The following is a 9,027-nucleotide window of genomic DNA, read 5'->3' as shown; positions in this document are numbered from 1 at the left end:
CATTCCCCTCTCTCTCCTCTCTCCCCTTCCCTCTCTACTTTCATTCTCTCCCCACTCCTCCCCCCCCTCTCTCCCCTTCCCCTCTCTCCCCTTCCCTCTCTACTTTAATTCTCTCCTCACTCCTTCCCCCTCTCTACCCTTCCCCTCTCTCCCCTTCCCTCTCTACTTTCATTCTCTCCCCACTCCTTCCCCCTCTCTCCCCTTCCCCTCTCTCCCCTTCCCTCTCTACTTTCATTCTCTCCCCACTCCTTCCCCCTCTCTCCCCTTCCCCTCTCTCCCTTTCCCCCTCGAGAGACACACAGAGAGAAAGTGAGAGTGTGTGAGAGAGACAGAGAGAGTGAGAAAGTGTTGTGTGTGCAATAACTCAACAGACAGATTACTGTCAACTCCGAACAGGTACACACCTGGCTCTACTTTATTAGGGCCCAAAGTGATTACATTACAAGATGGCTGGCCTTTTATACCGAGGCCACACACGCGTGTGTACAGCCCAATGACCTCCGACAGTGGCCCCACCTGGTGGCTAGTAACCCCAAGCATACATACATGACAGAAAGAGAGAGACAGGGAGACAGAGAGACTGAGAGATTGAGGCAGAGTGTGACTGAGTTGCCTTGGGATGTTTTACTACGTGAAAGACCCGATATATCGATGTTGAGAGGTGAATATTGAAGAGACGGAGGCAGGAGTCTGGGGGATGAGACACAATCTGAGCGTTTCACTGACCCCTCCTCATTCTTCAAACACACAGCACTAACTGGGGAATGACCCACATCCCAAAGCAGGTGGCTCCATAGCTCAGGGGTTAGAGCACTGGTCTAGTAAACCAGGGGTCGTGGGTTCAAATCTCACTGGAGCCTACTCAAAATTAGTTCAGTATTTAAATACACTGTCAATTAACAAGGGGTTTAATTATAAATATTAACAACTCTGAGACTGACCCTCAAACAACAGGCCTCTGTCTTGCAGACACTCTCTCCGCTTTCCAGGTCATGATCCGTGCTGCATTTTTTTTTTCCTGCAATCTCACTTTCTCCATCTCTCACTCCTTCCCCTCTGTCTCCCCTTTCCCTCTCTCTCCCCTTCCCCTCTCTCCCCTTCCGCTCCCTCCCCTCCCTCCTCTCTCTCCCTCTTTTGCCTTTCTTTTCAGATTCTCCCCTGCTCCCTCCCTCTCCCCTTCCTTTCTCTCTCCCCTGCCTCCTCCCTCTCTCGACTTCCCATCTCTCTCCCCTCCCCCACTCGCTCTCTCCCATTCTGCTCTCTCCCATTCCCCTCTGGCTGACTCCTTCCCCCTCTCTCTCCCATTCCCTCTCCCACTCATTCCCCTCTCTCCCTCCTTTTACAACTTACAAGCACTAATCTCTCTCACAGAGCCGGCACAGACACGATGGGCCGAATGGCCCTCCTTGTGTGCTGTAAGATTCTGTGAATGTTCAGGGATGAATCACCAAGAATGATTATTCGGGCCCCACCTCCTTGTTAACAATAGTAAGATGCAAACATGAGCTGGTGTTACAGGTGGCTCCATAGCTCAGGGGTTAGAGCACTGGTCTTGTAAACCAGGGGTCGTGGGTTCAAATCTCACTGGGGCCAACTCAAAATTATATCAGTATTTAAATTAGCAAGGGCTTTAATTGTAAATATGGTTGAAAACTTTATTAAGATGGAGAGTGACAGAGTTAATTCAGAGATGAGGGCCCTGAAGTTTAGGAAACTTTGATGGTGTGAGATGTGAATAGACTGGCCAGTGATCCTTGTTGGATTGACAATGGCAAACATTTAAAGATCACATGGATGAACTCCAACAATTGCACATCCCTGTCTGGAGTAAAAATAAAATGGGCAATGTGGCTCACAAGGGAAATGAAGGATAATGTTAAATCCAAGGAAGAGGCATATAAATTGGCCAGAAAAAGCAGCAAACCTGAGGACTGGGGGAATTTTGTAATACAGCAGAGGAGGACAAAGGGTTTAACCAGGAGGGGGGAAATAGAGTATGAGAGAAAGCTTGTAGGCTTCTAAAAAAATTAGTGACGACAAACAGGTCAGATTCAGGTGAATTTATAATGGGGAACAAAGAAATGGCAGACCAGTTAAACAAATACTTTGGTTCTGTCTTCATGAAGGAAGACACAAATAATCTTTTGGAAATCCCCATGGGCCTGATAGTCTGCATCCCAGAGTACTTAATGAAGTGGCCCTTGAAATAGTGGGTGCATTGGTGATCATTTTACAACAGTCTATCGACTCTGGATCAGTTCCTATGGACTGGAGGGTAACTAATGTTATGCCGCTGTTTAAAAAAGGAGGGAGAGAGAAAGCGGGTAATTATAGACCGGTTAGCCTGACATCGGTAGTGGGGAAAATGATGGAATCAATTATTAAAGATGAAATAGCAACACATTTGGAAAGCAGTGACAGGATCGGTCCAAGTCAGCTTGGATTTATGAAAGGGAAATCATGCTAGACAAATCTTCAAGAATTTTTTGAGGATGTAACTAGTAGAGTGGACAAGGGAGAACCAGTGGATGTGGTGTATTTGGACTTTCAAAAGGCTTTTGACAAGGTTCCACACAAGAGATTGGTGTGCAAAATCAAAGCACATGGTATTGGGGGTAATGTACTGACGTGGATAGAGAAATGGTTGACAGACAGGAAGCAGAGAGTCGGGATAAACGGGTCCTTTTCAGAGTGGCAGGCAGTGACTAGTGGGGTGCCGCAGGGCTCAGTGTTGGGACCCCAGCTATTTACAATATACATTAATGATTTGGATGAGGGAATTGAGTGTAATATCTTCAAGTTTGCAGATGTCACTAAGCTGGGTGGCAGTGTGAGCTGTGGGGAGGATGCTAAAAGTGTGTTGGGTGACTTGGACAGGTTAGGTGAGTGGGCAAATGCATGGCAGATGCAGTATAATGTGGATAAATGTGAGGTTATCCACTTTGGTGGCAAAAACATGAAGGCGAATATTATCTGAATGGTGACAGATTAGGAAAAGGGGAGGTGCAACGAGACCTGGGTGTCATGGTACATCAGTCATTGAAAGTTGGCATGCAGGTACAGCAGGTGGTGAAGAAGGCAAATGGTATGTTGGCCTTCATAGCGAGAGGATTTGAGTAGAGGAGCAGGGAGGTCTTACTGCAGTTGTACAGGGCCTTGGTGAGGCCTCACCTGGAATATTGAGTTCAGTTTTGGTCTCCTAATCTGAGGAAGGACATTCTTGCTATTGAGGGAGTGCAGCGAAGGTTCACCAGACTGATTCCCGGGATGGCTGGACTGACATATGAGGAGAGACTGGATCGACTGGGCTTATATTCACTGGAATTTAGAAGGATGAGAGCGGATCTCATAGAAACATATAAAATTCTAACGGGACTGGACATGTTAGATACAGGAAGAATGTTCCCGATGTTCGGGAAGTCCAGAACCAGGGGTCACAGTCTAAGGATAAGGCGTAAGCCATTTAGGACTGAGATGAGGAGAAACTTCTTCACTCAGAGAGTTGTTAACCTGTGGAATTCCCTGCCGCAGAGAGTTGTTGATACCAATTCACTAAATATATTCAAAAAGGAGTTAGATGAAGTCCTTACTACTAGGGGGATCAAGGGGTATGGTGAGAAAGCAGGAATGGGGTACTGAAGTTGCATGTTCAGCCATGAACTCATTGAATGGCGGTGCAGGCTAGAAGGGCCGAATGGCCTACTCCTGCACCTAGTTTCTATGTTTCTATGTTTCTATGAAACTATTGTGACCTTGGTCTCTTTATTGAGACCCCAGAGTGGGGAAGCAGCATGGTGGATCACCTTCTGTACCTGCTTGTCCCAGGGTGCACAAGTGACCCTTAGGCCTCCCACAGGTGTGCCCCCTAGTGGCAAGTCTGACATATTGGTGAGGTTCAGGTGCATACATAACATCACTCCCCCCCCCCGCCCCCTCCAAAGGCTTATGTACCAGTTATTTGCAAGTTGAGGCGATATGACGCCCTGTGTCCCCGGGTCGATCACCTGATTTGAATTCCTGGCCTGGGTGAGTTGGTCGGAACGTTGCTGCCCGGCCGAGTGCCTGGTGTGATGGGACAGACGTGGCCAGGTCCTTTCACAATGGTGGCCTGCTTATCGATAGTTTGCAGTCTGGTCTGGTCCAAACGCTTTCTGCGTTTGCTCAGTACATGGTTTCACAACCAAACACTCCATTTTCATCACACACACACACACACTCCATTCCCCTCTTTGTCTCACACAGTGCTCTCGGCCCCATCTGGGGGCCCTGAATATTGTCCACGTCACTTATTCTGATGTGGCGTGGAGGGGGGCCGTACGATCGTGGTGCATTCTCTGCTGATAGCAGACGGAAGGCTCGGTCCTGAGCGACTCTGTCCGGTGACTGCGTAGCAACCCGGGACAGCCGGGGTCTGTAGGGAGTCTACCGCGACACGTGTGGTGCTCGGCTTGGTGATCTGGGCTGCCCGCTGAGGACTATTGTCGCTGACCCTAAGGCCTGGAGAGCCCAGGATGGGCCGATACGGCCCTGAGACTTTCAGTGGTAGCGGGAGGCCGTGTGGTCCCCCGTGGATCCTGGGCCGTAGTACGGAGGTTCCCGCACCACCGACTGTGTGTAGCCTCCCTGCCTTTCTTTGTAACACGTTGCAGGGTTTGCCCCACATGGGGGGGCGCAATCTGATGGGATGAGCATTACGTCTTTGCGACGGATAAGCTGCAACACTCCCGTCTGGCGGTTCGCCGTGAGCAGGCGGTAATGTGATAACACATCACTTGCTACAAGTACTTTGTCAGATACATATACGACCGGTTGGTGTTCACCCGCTACTTTGGCTTGTTTTAACGTACCCCCGACCCCATATGATAGTACATCATTGGCCGCGAAAGAACGCTCACATGGGTTCCACAGTTGCAAACAACTTATTGGAACGCAGTGGGTTCCTGGACTTCTCAGCGTCCCTCCGCTTTACCTTTGCACCAAATCTCACTGGGGCCTATTCAATTTTGGCTTCTGTTACTGAATTGACCGTCAAGAGGCGACAGGCCGACACCATCAACAGGAACCACTCACTCCGCACTTTACAATCTGCCCACAGCACTTTCACTTCCCACCCCCAGTCTGTATCCCACCTTTTCCACATCCAGTCTCAGAGACACCGATATATCACCGACTCATAGAAACTTACAGCACGGAAGGTGACCATTTCAGTCACCTCAGGACTCATGTTTCGAGTGGGAGCAAGTCTTCCTCGATTCCGAGGGACTGCCTATGATGATGATATGATCCCAGCCTGATCCCACTTTCCAGCTCTCGGTCCGTAGCCCTGTAGCTTACGGCACTTCAAGTGCACATCCAAGTACCTTTTAAATGTGGTGAGGGTTTCTGCCTCTACCACCCTTTCAGGCCGTGAGTTCCAGACCCCCACCACCCTCTGGGTGAAGGAATGGAGGTCTCCCCTCAGCCTCCTCTGTTCCAAAGAAAACAACCCCAGCCAATCCAATCTTCCCTCGTGGCTAAAATTCTCCAGTCCCGCCAACATCCTGGTAAATCTCCTCTGCACCCTCTCCAGTGCAATCACATCCTTCCTGCGATACCCTGACATTTCCCAGTTCCTGCCTTCGCTGGTTTTAGGCTCAAGATGCGGCAATGGACACAAGATGATCCAGTTGGGATTTTCCACAAATAATGAATCCCACGGCCACATCGGTTTGACCCTCGGAGGGCACTCTGTAAATTCACCAAATTTATTAAATGCACACCTTACCCCCGCCCTGTGGTTACGTGCGAACTGTACACAACACTGGTTAGGCCACAGCTGGAGTACTGCGTGCAGTTCTGGTCACCACATTACAGGAAGGATGTGATTGCACTGGAGAGGGTGCAGAGGGGATTTACCAGGATGTTGTCGGGACTGGAAAACTTTAGCCATGAGGAAAGATTGGATAGGCTGGGGTTGTTTTCCTGGGAACAGAGGAGGCTGAGGGGAGATTTAATTGAGGTGTATAAAATTATGAGGGGCCTGGATAGAGTGGATAGGAAGGACCTATTTCCCTTAGCAGAGGGGGTCAATAACCAGGGGGCACAGATTTTAAAGTAATTGGGGGGAGGTTTAGAGGGGATTTGAGGGGAAATGTCTTCACCCAGAGGGTGGTGGGGGTCTGGAACTCACGGCCTGAAAGGGTGGTAGAGGCAGAAACCCTCACCAAATTTAAAAAGTACTTGGATGTACACTTGGAGTGTCATAACCTACAGGGCTACGGACCCAGAGCTGGAAAGTGGGATTAGGCTGGGTAGCTCTTGGTCGGCCGGTGTGGACACGATGGGCCGGAATGTCCTCCTTCCATGCTGTAAATGTTTATGATTCACTGATTCTCTCTCTCACTCCTTCCCACATTCTACCCGTCGTAAACTAGAGGTGATCCAAAACTCGGCTGCCCCATGTCCGAACTCGCACCGATTCCCACTCACCCATCACCCCCTGTGCTCACTGACCCCGTGTCCTAACTCACACCCAGTCCCACTCACCCATCACCCCCTGTGCTCACTGCCCCGTGTCCTAACTCGCACCCAGTCCCGCTCACCCATCACCCCCTGTGCTCACTGACCCCGTGTCCTAACTCACACCGAGTTCCACTCACCCATCAACCCCTGTGCTCACTGACCCCGTGTCCTAACTCACACCGAGTCCCACTCACCCATCACCCCCTGTGCTCACTGACCCCGTGTCCTAACTCACACCGAGTCCCACTCACCTATCACCCCCTGTGCTCATTGCCCCGTGTCCTAACTCGCACCGAGTCCCACTCACCCATCACCCCCTGTGCTCACTGCCCCCGTGTCCTAACTCGCACCCATCCCCGCTCACCCATCACCCTCTGTGCTCACTGCCCCCGTGTCCTAACTCGCACCCAGTCCCACTCACCCATCACCCTCTGTGCTCACTGCCCCCGTGTCCTAACTCGCACCCAGTCCCACTCACCCATCACCCCCTGTTCTCGCTGACCCCATGTCCTAACTCGCACCCAGTCTCGCTCACCCATCACCCCCTGTGCTCACTCCCGTGTCCTAACGCGCACCGAGTCCCGCCCTCCCATCAGCCCTGTGCTCATTGCCCCGTGTCCTAACTCGCACCGAGTCCCACTCACCCATCACCCTCTGTGCTCACTGCCCCGTGTCCTAACTCGCACCGAGTCCCACTCACCCATCACCCCCTGTGCTCACTTCCCCGTGTCCTAACTCGCACCTAGTCCCGCTCACCCATCACCCCCTGTGCTCACTGACCCCGTGTATTAACTCACACCCAGTCCCACTCACCCATCACCCCCTGTGCTCACTGCCCCCGTGTCCTAACTCGCACCGAGTCCTGCTCACCCATCACCCCCTGTGCTCACTGACCCCGTGTCCTAACTCACACCCAGTCCCGCTCACCCATCACCCCCTGTGCTCACTGCCCCGTGTCCTAACTCGCACCCAGTCCCACTCACCCATCACCCACTGTGCTCACTGACCCGTGTCCTAACTCACACCCAGTCCCGCTCACCCATCACCCCCTGTGCTCACTGCCCCGTGTCCTAACCCGCACCCAGTCCCGCTCACCCAGCACCTCCTGTGCTCACTGACCTACATTGACTCCCGGTAAAGCAACGCCTCGATTTCAAAATTCTCATCCTTGTTTACAAATCTCTCCATGGCCCCTACACCCCTCCCTATCTCTGTAATCTCCTCCAGTCCCTACACCCCTCCCTATCTCTGTAACCTCCAGCCCCTACACCCCTCCCTATCTCTGTAACCTCCTCCAGCCCCTACACCCCTCCCTATCTCTGCAATCTCCTCCGGCCCCACAAGCCTCCGTATCTGTGTAACTTTCTCCAGCCCCTACACCTCTCCCTATCTCTGTAACCTCCTCCAGCCCCTCGCCCCTCCCTATCCCTGTAACCTCCTCCAGCCCCACAACCCCCCGAGATCTCTGTAACCTCCTCCAGCCCCTACAGCCCTCCCTATCTCTGTAATCTCCTCCAGCCCCTACACCCCTTACTATCTCTGTAACCTCCTCCAGCCCTACACCCCTCCCTATCTCTGTAACCTCCTCCAGCCCCTACACCCCTCCCTATCTCTGTAATCTCCTCCAGCCCCACAACCCCCCGAGATGTCTGCACTCCTCTAATTCTGCCCTCCTGACCATCGCTGATTATAATCGCTCCACCATCGGTGGCCGGGCCTTCTGTTGCTTGGGCCCCAAGCTCTGGAACTCCCTCCTTAAACCTCTCCGCCTCTCTACCTCTCTTTCCTCCTTCAAGACGCTCCTTAAAACCGACCTCTTCACCTGCGTTAATTTCTACTTTTGTGGCTCGGTGTCAAATTTTTATCCCATAATCCTCCTGTGGAGCACCTTGGGACGTTTCACTACGTTAAAGGCGCTATATAAATACACATTATTGTTGGTGTTCCCTCTGTCTCTCCTCTTCCCCGTCTCTCTCTCACTCCTTCCCCTCACTCTCCCCTTCTCTCTCTCTCACTCCTTCCCCTCACTCTCCCCTTCCCTCTCTCTCACTCCTTCCCCTCACTCTCCCCTTCCCTCTCTCTCACTCTTTCCCCTCACTCTTGCCCCTTCCCTCTCTCTCACTCCTTCCCCTCACTCTCCCCTTCCCTCTCTCTCACTCCTTCCCCTCACTCTCGCCTTCCCTCTCTCTCACTCTTTCCCCTCACTCTCCCCTTCCCTCTCTCTCACTCCTTCCCCTCACTCTCCCCTTCCCTCTCTCTCACTCCTTCCCCTCACTCTCGCCTTCCCTCTCTCTTCCTCTAATAGACGCTCACCTCGTGGACTGTCGATGTCATGACAACTACTGACACACTCCTCTCTCTCTCCTTCTCTCTCTCTTTCTCTCCCCTTCCCTGTCCCTTTCCCCCGCTTTCTCCCCTTCCCCACTCTCCGCTCCTCTCTCTCCACTCACTCCTCAATCTCTCTCCTCCCTCTCTCTCTCTCTCTCTCCTTTCCCTTCTGACTTTCCCCTTGCCTCTCTCTAACTC

General features: G+C 52.1%; 2 non-coding genes across 2 annotated transcripts; both read left to right on the top strand.

Moving 5' to 3' along the window:
- Positions 1 to 787: 787 nt before the first annotated feature.
- trnat-agu (transfer RNA threonine (anticodon AGU)) lies at positions 788 to 860 on the top strand. Its single transcript has one exon. It is a non-coding gene; the product is annotated as a tRNA-Thr (tRNA).
- Positions 861 to 1,520: 660 nt separating this feature from the next.
- trnat-ugu (transfer RNA threonine (anticodon UGU)) lies at positions 1,521 to 1,593 on the top strand. Its single transcript has one exon. It is a non-coding gene; the product is annotated as a tRNA-Thr (tRNA).
- Positions 1,594 to 9,027: the final 7,434 nt, after the last annotated feature.

This window comes from Pristiophorus japonicus, unplaced genomic scaffold, assembly GCF_044704955.1.
Source record: "Pristiophorus japonicus isolate sPriJap1 unplaced genomic scaffold, sPriJap1.hap1 HAP1_SCAFFOLD_288, whole genome shotgun sequence".
Lineage (NCBI taxonomy): Eukaryota > Metazoa > Chordata > Chondrichthyes > Pristiophoridae > Pristiophorus > Pristiophorus japonicus.
The sequence above is the reverse complement of the archived record's forward strand: the minus strand, read 5'-3'. Positions and strand labels throughout refer to the sequence as shown.